This window comes from Spermophilus citellus (assembly GCF_964194105.1).
Source record: "Spermophilus citellus genome assembly, chromosome: 2".
NCBI classification, from domain to species: Eukaryota; Metazoa; Chordata; class Mammalia; order Rodentia; family Sciuridae; genus Spermophilus; species Spermophilus citellus.
The window spans coordinates 68,523,976-68,536,606 of NC_138183.1; positions in this window are offsets into that span (position 1 = coordinate 68,523,976).

A 12,631-nucleotide genomic window follows, 5' to 3' on the forward strand; every position below is an offset into this window, starting at 1 on the left:
GTGTCTGCCAGTCAGTGGGAGTGGTCTTAGGCTGGGGCCTGAGCTCTGGCATTGGTCTGTCCAAATCTGCCTATCTTTGAGCTTGAGAGGAACTACTGGATATACCAATGGTCTGTAGAAATTTTTGTTTGGAGCTATTAGCTGGGTATTGTGATCACCTCTGATTGGGCAGAGTTACAGGCTCTTTCTAGGCTGCCACTTGGAATCTGTAATTGGGCAGGGCCATACATTGGGTTCTAAGAATGAGTGAGGTCTCTGAAATCACTACTCAGTCACTTGGGATGGGCCATGCCAGAGGCCATGGTTCACAGACAAACAGAACTGATCTTGTCTTCTGGTTTGGGAAAATCTTAAGCAGAACACTGAGACTTTGTGGGGTCACTGCTTTGTACCAGAGGTTGGGCAGAAGCAGATGCTCTGCTTTGCAAGTAATTACTGACATGTACTTTCCCAGAAAAGACTTAAGCTGAGTACCAAGACTTGATGACTTTACTGCTTGGCTGAAGAAGTTACACTCTGCAGACACTTCATGTCCTGTGCTTGCCTTCTTTCTAAAGAAGGTTTAAGGAGAGCACTGGTCACTACTCAGTCACTGGATTTAGGCAAAGTCAGATGTTCCCCTCTCCAGATAGTCTATGACCTGAAACCCCCCTGGTCTGAGCAAGAGTTACATGAGTTATATAGAGTGCCAGGGCTGAGTGGGGAAACTGGCTAGGAACTTGAGTATGGCAGGCCTCTGACCTGTGCTTCCTACAAAGTGATGTTTGAGCTGATTTCTCTGCTATAGCACCTCCATTTTTGGGTTACAAAGCCACTACCAAATCTGTGCATTGGTCATTGTGAGACCCTCCTCCATCCTTTGTTTTTAATTGAATCCAAGTAATCTAATCCTGCTGGTGCTCTCAGTGGTTCCCATGGCCTTCTGCAAGGAGTCCCAGAACAGTGGGGAGACTGATAGCTGCCCCTCACCCACTCTTTTCTTATTGCCAAAATTGTCATCCTAGGGGAATCCTCTGTGGGTAGTACTGTCCTGACTTGGGGGATGAGTGACAGGATCAAAGTTAAATCATTTCTTTTCCCATTGAATATGATTTTTCTCAGTACTGTGGCCTAATCAGGTATCTTATCCTCTCTCTTGCTTTCAGAGATATTCATGAAGATATTCTTGTCTGGGAATAGTTGTTATTTGGGTTTCTGTGAGGGAAACTGAGAACTCCTATTTTGCCATCTTGCTGATATTACTTTTCTAAATTGAATAGACTTGAGTCTAAGTGTCCATGGAATCTGTGTGTAAGGTAGAGAGGATAAAGCTTAACCTTGCCAACGTAGGGAGCCTAATGGTAGTCTCCTATGATGTTAGAACACTGTCTGTGATTATATGTTTTAATAAGGGCAGCCAAGAAATAAAATACTTCACATGGATTTATAGCCCAAATTCAAATCACCAAGTAACATAACATTTTCATAAACTACTAGTTTCTTCTTATTTTTCCTCCTCTTAACGTATCACAAACGTACAGTACTCACAGATTCATGACAGAGGAAAAGCAAATTCTTTCCAGAGAAATGTGCTTTTATCATATCCTCAAAGAATTTCTAGAAATAATTTTTTTTCCCAGGGAAAATATTCAATAAACATAAAAATTTAAGCACACAAGAAAATAATGTTTCATGAACAAGAAAAATAGCAACAACAGATAGCAAAATATTCTTAAATATTTCAAATATTGGCATTATGAGACCTAGAATACAAATAAGTATGCTTATTTTGTTGAAGTTATAAAGCATAAAAATATCTACACAAAAAAACTATAAAGAATAACCAAGTGAATATTTAAAAAAACAGTCAAGATTCAAGAAATAAAAAAATATAGTACTTGAAATTTAAAATGTCATTCAGCAAGTGGAATAACAAACCTATTTGAACTGGAAAAAGAGTAAATGAACTACAAAATAAGTAAAAAAATTATCCAAGATGAAACATAGAAAGAATATAAAGGGAAAAAATGAAAAATGAGATTAAATACTTAAGAAATGGTTACATGTGTATGTGTATAAAATTCTTAACTTTATATATATAATTTTTAACTTTTTAACTTTGTAGATTCCTTGACTTTCCTTGAAATAATTAAATTACTGTAATTTCTATCAAAACATAACTTTATTCTTCCCATTACTATGTCAGTTTCCAAAACTATTCTGAGTTACTTTTTAGTCCCTGGCTAGTTGCCCACAAATCTTTAATTTATTTTTTGCTTTCTTTTCTTTTTTATGCTTTTATTAGTACATTATATTTTTTCATAATAGTGGGGTTAGTTTTAATATTCCATACATGCATGGAATTTGGTTTTCTCTATTTTAGTCCCATTGTTTCCTCTTTCCCTCTGTTTCCCTTCCCCATTCCCCTTTCTCAAGTTTGCTTGTCTTTCTTCTTTTTATTTATTCAATTTAATTGATACTTTATAGTCATATCTAAAAGTGGAATTTGTTGTGGTTTATTTGTATATATACATAGCATAATTTTCTCAAGAATCATTCCCCATTTCTTTCCCTTTCCTATACCTCTTCACTTCTTCTTGATTTCTTTCCTCTACTCAACTGATCTTCCCTCAGTTTTCATGAGATTCAACTCCACCTAACCCCTGCCACTTTTTGTGCCTTACTTGTCTCTAGCTTCTGTATAGGATAGAAGACATTTGACCCCTGACTTTCTGATCATTAGTTTTTGGGGATTGACTTATTTCACTTAGCATGATATTATCTTGTTCCATCTATTTGCCAGCAAATGCCATAATTTCATCCTTCTTTATGGCTGAGTAAAACCCCATTTTGTGCATTTATTATCCATTTTAATCCATTCACATTTTATTAATCCATTCATTGGTTGATAGACACCTGGACTGGTTCCATAACTTGGCTTTTATGAACTGTACTGCTACAAAAGTTGGTGTGCCTGTATCATTACAGTATACTGATTTTAGTTCTTTGGGAAACATAACAAGAAATGGGATAGTTGGGTCACATGGTGGCCCTATTTGGAGTCTTTTGAGGAACTTCCATAATGTTTTCTGGAGTGGTTTACTAATCCGTAATCCTATCAACAATGTGAGTGCACCTTTTCTCCCATTCTCTTACCAGCAATTTTTATTATTTGTATTCTTGATGATTGCCATTCTAACTGGGGAGATGGAATCTCAATAGAGTTTTGATTTGCATTTCTGTGATTACCAGGGATGTTGAGCACTTTTTCATGTATTTGTTGGTCATTTATGTTTCCTCTTTTGAGAAATATGTTTAATTCTGTTGCCCATTTATTGATTGGGGTTTTTGTTTTGGTGTTTTTGTTTTGTTTTGTTTTGTCTTTATTTTATTTTGTTTTTGGTATAAAGCATTTTAAGTTCTTTATATATTCTGAATATTAATCCTTTGTTGTAGGAGTACTTGGCAAAGATTTTCTCCCATTCTGTAGGCTCTGTCTTTACACTCTCAATCATTTTCTCTGCCATGAAGAAGTTTTTTAATTTGATGCTGTCCTATTTATTGATTTGGGGTTTTATTTTTTGAGGTTTAGGAGTCTTGGTAAGAAAGTTTGTGCCCATACCAATATGTTGAAGTGTTGTGCCTATGTTTTCTTTCAGTAATTGCTAAATTTTGGATCTAATTTCCAGGTTTTGATACACTTTGGTTTAACTTTTGTGCAGGATGAGAAATAAGAGTCTAATTTTATTCTCAACATATGGATAGTTTCTCAGCATCATTTTTTAAAAAGGATATCTTTTCTCTACATATTTTTGACACCTTTGTCAAATAGCAGATAACTGTAACAATGTGGTTTGTCTCTGTGTCTTCTATTCTGTTGGTCTTTATGTCTATTTTGCAGTCAGTACCATGCTGTTTTTGTTACTATAGCTCTGTAGTATAATTTGAGTTTAGTTAATGGGATGTCTCCAGCATGACTCTTCTTGCTCAGAATTGCTTTGACTATTCTGGGTCTTTTATTCTTCCAAATGAATTTTAAGACTGTTTTTCTAGTTCTATGTAGAATTTCATTGGTATTTTTAAGGGGATTGTCTATATAATGCTTTTGACAACATGGCCATTTTGACAATACTATTTCTGCCTCTCCAAGAATATAGTTTCTTTTTTTCCTTATCTTCTAGGATCTTCAATTTATTTCTTCAGTGTTCTGTGGTTTTCATTGTAGAGGTATTTTAACTCCATAGTTAGATTTATTCTCAAGGTTCTGTTTTGTTTTATATTTTGTTTGGCTTTGTTTTTGTTTTTATTTTGAGATTATTGTAAATGGAACAGTTTTCCTGTTTTTTTTTTTCTCAGCAAATTCATTCCGGGAGTATAGGAAATTTAATTTATGAATGTTGATCTTGTATACTGCTACTTTGCTGAATTTATCAGCTGCAGAAGTTTTCCAGGGGAGTTCTTTGGGTCTTCCTAATAAAGGATCATGTCATTAGGAAACAGATACTTCAACTCCTTCTTTTTCTAATTTTAAGCTTTTTAATTTCTTTCTCTTGCCTAATTGATCTGGCTAGAGTTTTAAGAACTATATTAAATAGGAGTGGTAAGAGTGGACATCCTTGTTTGTGACTTTAGAGGAAATGCTTTCAGTTTTTCCATTCACTTTGATGTTGACTTTGGGTTTGTCATATGTAGCCTTTTGCAATGTTGAGGTAAATTCCTTCTATGTATAGTTTTTCCAGCATTTTTAACATGAAATTCCTGGATTTTGTCAAAAGCCTTTTCTGCATCTACTGAGATGAATTAATTCTATTTATATGGTGAATAAATTAATTTTTTTGATTTGTGTATGTTGAACAAATCTTGCATCCCTGTTATGAAACACACTTAATCATGGTGCAGTATCTTCTTGATGCATTTTTATTGCAATTTGCTAATATTTTGATATTTTTTTGCACTTATGTTCATCAGGTATATTGGCCTGTAGTTTTCTTTTCTTGATGTGTGTTTGTCTGGTTTTGGTATCTGAATACACTGGCTTTATAGAATGCGTTTGGGTGTGTTCCCTCCCTTCCTATTTTGTGAAATAATTTGGGGAAGACTGATGTTAGTTCTTCTTTAAGAAGTCTGGTAGAACTCAGCCAAGAATCCAACTGGTCCTGAACTTTTGTTTGTTGGAAGGCTTTTAATCACTGCTTCCATACCATTGCTTAATCATGTTCTGTTTAGAAATTTGTCAATATCTTCTAGATTTTCTGATTTATTGGACTATAAATTTTCAAAATAGTTTCTAATGACTCTCTCAATTTCAGAAGAGTCTGTGGTGATATCTCCTTTGTTCATTTAGGTCTTCTCTCCATTTCTTTTGGTTAGTTTGGCTAATGGTTTACCAACATTGCTTATCTTTGCAAAGAACCAACTCTAGTTCATTGATCCTTTGTATTTTTTTGTATTCTCAGTTTCATTAATTTTAGCTCTAATCTTAATTATTTCCTGTCTTCTACTGACTTTGAAGTCATTTGTTCTTTCTTTTCTACATCTTGAGATGTAGCATTAGATTATTTGTTTGGAATCTTTCATTTTTTCACATAGGCCCTCAATGCTATAAACTTTTCTCTTAGTGCTGCCTTCATACTATCCCAGATAATTTGTTGATGTGTTGTATCTCTGTTCTCATTTGTTTCTAAGAAATTATTTATTTTTCTCTCATTTCTTCTATGATCCATTCCTCACTTAAGAGTATTGTTCAATCTCCTTATGTTTATGTGGTTCGTATGATTTTTTTCCATTTATTTCTAATTTGATTTCATTATAATCTAATAAAATGCATGGAATTATATCAATTTTTTTGTATTTGTTAAGACTTACATTGTGACCTAGAATATGGACTATTTTGGAAAATATTCCATGAGCCACTGAGAAGAAAGTGAATTTGGCTGTTTCGGGGTAAAATATTCCATAGATATCTGTTGGGTCCATTTGATTTATAGTCATATCTAGATCAGAAATATCTTTATTAATTTTATATCTGGATGAACTATCTATTGGTGAAAGGGGTGTGTTGAAATCACCCAGTATTATTGTACTGAGTTCTCTCTGGGGTTTAATGTCAATAAGTATGTATCTATCCATATATATCATGTGTGTGACATTCAGGGCATAAATATTTACTATCATTATGTCATCTTCTTGAGTTGTTCTCTTTAATGGTATGTAGTGACCTTGTCTCTTCTGATTTATTTTTGCTTGAAATCTGATTTTTCAGATATGAGTTATTCTTGTTTGTTTATGGACTCCACTTTCATGGGATATATATTTTTTTCCATCCTCTTACTTTCACCTTATAGGTTTTTTTTCCTAAAAGATGAGTCTCTTGCAAATAAAACACAGTTAGAGCTAGCTTTTTTTTAAAATCCATTCTACCAAACTCTGTTTTTTAATTGGGGAGTTGAGAGCATTTACATTCAGTGTTATTACAGATAGAAGTTTGTTATTTCCCTCCATTTTGGTTTGCTTAATACATTTAATTTGGTCTTAATTTTCTTGTAGTCTTTCTTCAAAAAGTCTTCCTCCATTTGGGAGCTTTGGAGTTTGTTTTTGAGTGCTTCTGTGTGTATATTTTAAAATATTTTTTGTAGTGCTGAATTAGTGGTCATGAATTCTTTTTATATTTTTCATGAAGTTCTTATTTCTCCTTATATTCTGGAAGATATCTTTGCTGGATACAGCAGTCATGACTGGCAATTGTTTTCTTTTAGGTCTTGGAATATCTCATTTAAAGCCTTCCTTGATTTTAAGGTCTGGTTTGAGAAGTCAGAAGTCAACCTTATTAGTTTATTTCTAAAGGTGAACTGATGCTTTTCTCTTGCTGCTTTTAATAGTCTGCTTATGTTCTATGTTAGGCATTTTGAATATGATGTGTCTTGGAGAGGTCCTTTTATGATCTTGTCTATTTAGGGTTCTGTATGTATCCTGCATGTGGATGTCCATCTCATTTCTAAGTTTAGGAACATTTTCTTCTATAATTTCACTGAAAAAATTCCTAATGCCTGTAGTTTGTATTTCTATTCCATGACTCTCAAATTTGGTCTCTTGACATTGTCCCAGAGTTCTTATATATTCTGATCATGATCTTTCTTTATTCCTCCATTATTGCATACTAAGTACTCAAGTTAATTTGCCCTTTTGAAAGGACTAAAGTACTTTCTTTGAGGCTCAAAGTTCTATTTTCTACATAATCTAATTTGTTGGTGATATTTGCAAGTGAGTTTTTAATTTTATTTACCATATCTTTCATTTCCAGAAGTTCTGATTGATTTCTTTTCAGTATCTCTATTTCTTCATTAAAATGGTCTTTAACCTCCTGTGTTTGCTATCTTATTCATATCTCAGATCTTCCTTTAGTTCATTTAACATTTTAATAATTAAGATTTTATAATCTTTCTCTAAAATTTATCCTCTTCCATATCTGTAGATTTTTTTGTGGGAGTTATAAATTTCGGTGAGAGACTTGTTTGCCTATTTCTCCATATTTTTAGAGGTCTTGAACTTGCACATTTGTTGAGATGGGTTCCTCTTCTTTGATGTATGTGCCCTTCGGTGTGTTGTTATCTTTTCTGTTCTAGGGGCTTCACTGTCTTTGCTATGTAAGTGTGACCTGAGGTCCCCCTCTAGATGTTCCTATCTGGGGCATTGTCATTGGTTTGAGGTTTTCATCTTCCCTATTTTATGTGTTGAAATATATTGGAGCTCAAATGAGGCTAGATTGCATGTAGAGTGAGGCTTACTGCTACATGGCAGAGTTGTGAGTTAAATTTAGCAGCAGAATCTCTACCCTGAAAACTTACAGTGTCCCAATAACTTCCAAGACCCTATTACAGAAAGGGGGAGCAAGAAATAGCAATAATGGTAGTAACCAATGTGTAGTCTTTAAATACATGTCCAATGCCTACTGTGACATCTATATAACTAATTCATTCTTGAAGCAGAATAGTGAGGTCAGCTTTAACACTCAGAACCAACAATAAATACCCTTGAACTAGATCAGACATTAACAGCAGGTATCAACTATATCATACACTATATTAGTAACCACAGCAGCATGAAACAGGAAACACACACACACACACACACACACACACACACACACACACGTACACATCCTTAAGTGAAGACAGAATAAGCTAGGAAGGCAAGAGAAAGTGTCAAATAATTCAAAAGCGAATAAAGAGAGGGGAATCATGAGAGGTGTTACAAGTGACAGCTATAAAGAAGGAGAAATTTTAAAGCAAGCAATAAATTTTTTTTAAAAAGTAATAAAGAAATAGAGGAAAAGGGGACATGAAAATTTGGCTATTAGAGGGGAAAGAAAATGAAGAAGGGGTAATAAGAATAAAAGGAACAAAAAAGGATCAAGCCAAATCAAAACCGATAATACTCTACCCCACCAAAAAAAAAAAAAAAGTTAAATAAAAATTGGGTGAATAAAGGGGCAGAAATGAGAGAAAAATCACACACACACACACACACACACACACACACACACACTTAACCTATCAGTGCAGCAAGAATATGCATGTGTGCACACACAATCACACAAGATGGAAAAGAGTAAAAAAAATATATATATTTTTTTAATTGGGGAAAAAATCTTAGTGAGAAATAACTTGTTTCTCAGGTGCTTGAAACTGTTGTCAAGGATGGATTTTTATTGTTTATGCTATTATACCATTCTTTGCATTCTTTTTGGGGGTGCCCTGTAACTCTTTGATCAGGGTTGGGGGTTGTTAAATCTGACTTATTTGTGTTTCTCACCAAGCTGCTAGCTGTTGTGGCTTGAAGCCAAAGCTGGTTGTATTGGCTCTCAGTTTCTCGTCTGACAGTACAGGATAGGGTTGTCTGGGGAGTACTGACAAGTCAATGTACTCCCAGAGCAGAGCGGATACAGAGTTCTAAATGGGAAGCTCTTGTGTCTGGGGTTTAGTTCTCGCTGTATCTTGGAACCTTGTCAAAAGATATTTGGGATTCAATCCACATTCCCTATTGCTGTCCAGATGCAGGCTCTGCTGGATAGCTGGGCTCAGGGACCTCCCCCAAATTCTCCTCTTAGAATGGAGTCTAACATATTCCACTGCTCCACAAGTCTAACATATTCCACTGCTCCACAAGTCTAACATATTCCACTGCTGTGGATGTGAATACCCAGGATCAGACCAGGAGTGCAGATGTGCCTGTCCAACTGGTTTCTAGTGTCTTCCCAGCTGCTCATTTGGGCTACTAGTAACAAAGGGAGCTCTCTTCCCTCAATATCCCCAGGCTGGATCACCCTATGCATAATCTTCATCACACTGGTCCAGGAACATTCTGGACCCTAGAACAGGTAACTGCTCCATCAGACTGAAAATACTAGTTTTAAGCTCCTGATCTCCTGCCTCTTCTTGCTGCCATGAGGTCAAATGATTTTGGTTGCGACTCTGCTCATCAGCCAAGCAATTCTGATCACTCTTCAATCACCCACTTGCCCACCATCTCTAGCTTAGTTAGGATCAGCCTCCCTCTATATTCCACTGGTTCCCCCCAAGCCTATTTTATTCACAACACTTTCCTCTCTTTCTGCCTGTGCTCCTTTCCTCTGCAGTGGGCTGGTGGCATTGGTGCCATTGCCCCAAGCCAAGTTGGCACATCTCTAACATATTCTTTTTATTTTATGTTGAAATCCTCCAAATTTCTGTGTCTTTGATTATTTTACTGTCCAATGTTGAATTTCAATGAATTCCCCAAGTTACCCACATCACTGAGTAGCCATATTTCTTCTGTTTGAATCTTAAGCTGAGGAGCAGTTAGAGAATGCACCATTCTTTTAATCTGCCATCATTCCTAAGATACATATTTCTAATTTGATTTCATGGAGGAAAATCAAATCAGATTCAAAGAGAATCTCATAGTGGCAATATTTAAAGGTGTGATGAAGCTAGGTACAGTGGTGTATACTGGTAATACACATATAGACTACATAAAAAATTAAAACCATAAGGCAAAAGGGTAGTTTCCACAATGATGCAGTGTCCAATTCTTGAGGATTTTCTTTTCTTTTTTTTAAGAGCTCAATGAGTCCCCAAAAGGATATATAAAATTGAATCTACACTATGCATAGCATAGAAAAACTGTAAGACACTTAAACAAGATCTGAAAACAGCCTGAGAAAAATTACATAATACCATGCAGGAGTAACAGACAGCCAACTCCACAACAATAAAAATGGAAGCCAGAACACACTGGAATGATATCTTTAAGGATTTGAAAGATAATAATGTCCAACCTGGAATTCTAAATGAATGCAAAATATCTTTCAATGATAATATTTTCATAGATCAAAAAGTGAGAATATGGTAATAGGAGATATTCACTAAAGGCATTTGAAAGGATGTTCACTAGGAAAAGTAAAAAAAAAAGTGCTAAAACATAGGAAATCTGAAAATATATTAATCACATAAAATAACATTTCAGAGAAAACATTCGGCCTTTGATTTTTGGGGATTGGCTTACTTCGCTTAGCATGATATTCTCCAACTCCATCCATTTACCTATAAATGCCATAATTTTATTCTCTTCTAATTCTGAGTAATATTTCATTGGGTATGTATACCACAGTTTCTTTATCCATTCATCTATTGAAGGGCATTTAGGTTGCTTCCACAGTTTAGCTGGTGTGAATTGTGCTGCTATAAACATTGACATGGCTGTGTCCCTGTAGTATGCTATTTTTAAGTCCTTTGGGTATACACCTAGGAGAGGGATAGCTGGGTCAAATGGTGGTTCCATTTCAAGTTTTCCAAGGAATCTCCATAGTACTTTCCATATTGGTTGCAATTTGCAGTCCTACCAGCAGTGTATGAGTGTGCTCTTTTCGCCACATCCTCGCACTTATTGTTTGTATTTTTAATAGCTGCTATTCTGACTGGAGTCAGATTAAAGCCAAATGTTTTCTGACATGTGGATACTGATCCATAAATGGGGGGGGGTTGGTGGGGGAGGAATGGAGGAACTTTAGATATGGCAAAGGGGAGGGAGGGCTAGAGAGGGGGCATGAGGGTAGAAAAGATGGTGGAATGAGATGGACAGCATTACCCTAAATACATGAAGGAAGACACAAATGGTGTGACTCTACTTTGTGTACAACCATAGGCATGAAAAATTCTGCTCTATTTGTGTACTATGAATTGAAGTGCATTCTGCTGTCATGTATAACAAATTAGAATATGTAAATAGATTTAAAATAAAAAAATAACATTTCACTTATGGATGTGGTAATTAATTAAATTAAGGCCTAAGATCTTGTAAGGAAATCATAAGGGCATTGATTAAGTTTGCTAAGTTAATATGCATATTGAAAATTATAATTTTACTCATCAAGTGAATAGAATCAGAGTATATAACTTTGAAACAAATATGGGGACAAAAGGGAATAAAGAAAATGCCTCATAAATGCAAAATAAGGCAGGAATGGAGATAATAGGAGACAAAACAGATGAAACAACACAAAATACAATAGTAGATAGATAGAAATATGTGACTGATTATGCTAAATATAAGTGGACCAAGTACTCTAGTTAAGAAACAAAGACTTGGGGCTAGGGATATAGCTCAGTTGGTAGAGTGCTTGCCTTACATGCACAGGCCCTGGATTCATTTTAAAGTTTGTATAAGCATAATAATATTTTCTTAAATAAATTATAAAGCAAAAAAGCATAATAATATTTCTTTAAGATAAATAAAGTAAGAAACAAAAGAATTCCAAGAATAAATAAGTAAACCCATGACCATATTAGGAGATTTTTAAAAATACATCTTTCAGGAATTCACAGAAACACACACACACACACACACACACACACACACACACACAGAGCTCTAAGTATATAGGATATTTGAACAATTTGACCTAAAGGATATTTATATAATATTGTACTCAAGATTTATAAAAATGTGCTCACTTTCCTTCTCTTTCTCTCTCTTGCCCTCTTTCTCTCTTTTTCTAAGAAAACATGTAACAGTCATAAAAATTGACCATATTCTGGGCAAGACTTCAAAAATTTCAGAAGACTAAAACTGTTGTCCAAACACAGTACAATAAACCCAGAAGTCAATAACAAAGACACTTAGGAAATTTTTCTATATGTATGGAAACTGAGATATACTCTTCTCAGTAGCCCAAGAATCAAAATAGAAATTATAATGAAAATCAGAAACATATTTTTTCAAAATAACCACAAGAAAATGATTTCAAGCCAAGTAGAATGCAATTTTAAAAGTACTTAAAAATTTATAGTTTTGGATGCTTGTGTTAGAGTGGAAGATAGGTTAATTAATGAGCAGGACAATAATCTAAAAAATAGAAGAAACTGAAATAGAAGAAAGGATATCATAATGATAACAGCAAAATTTAATGAAATAGAAATAAACACAAAATCAAGAGAATTAATAAGACCAAATGTTGACTTATTGAAAAGCTAATATAACTGACACATCTCTGGCAGTACCAAGATACAGCACAAATAGTCAATACTAGGAATGCAAAAGAGGCTAGCAGTATAGAAGTCACAGATATTAAAAAGATAAGTTATACTGAATGACTTTATATGAATAAATTACAAAG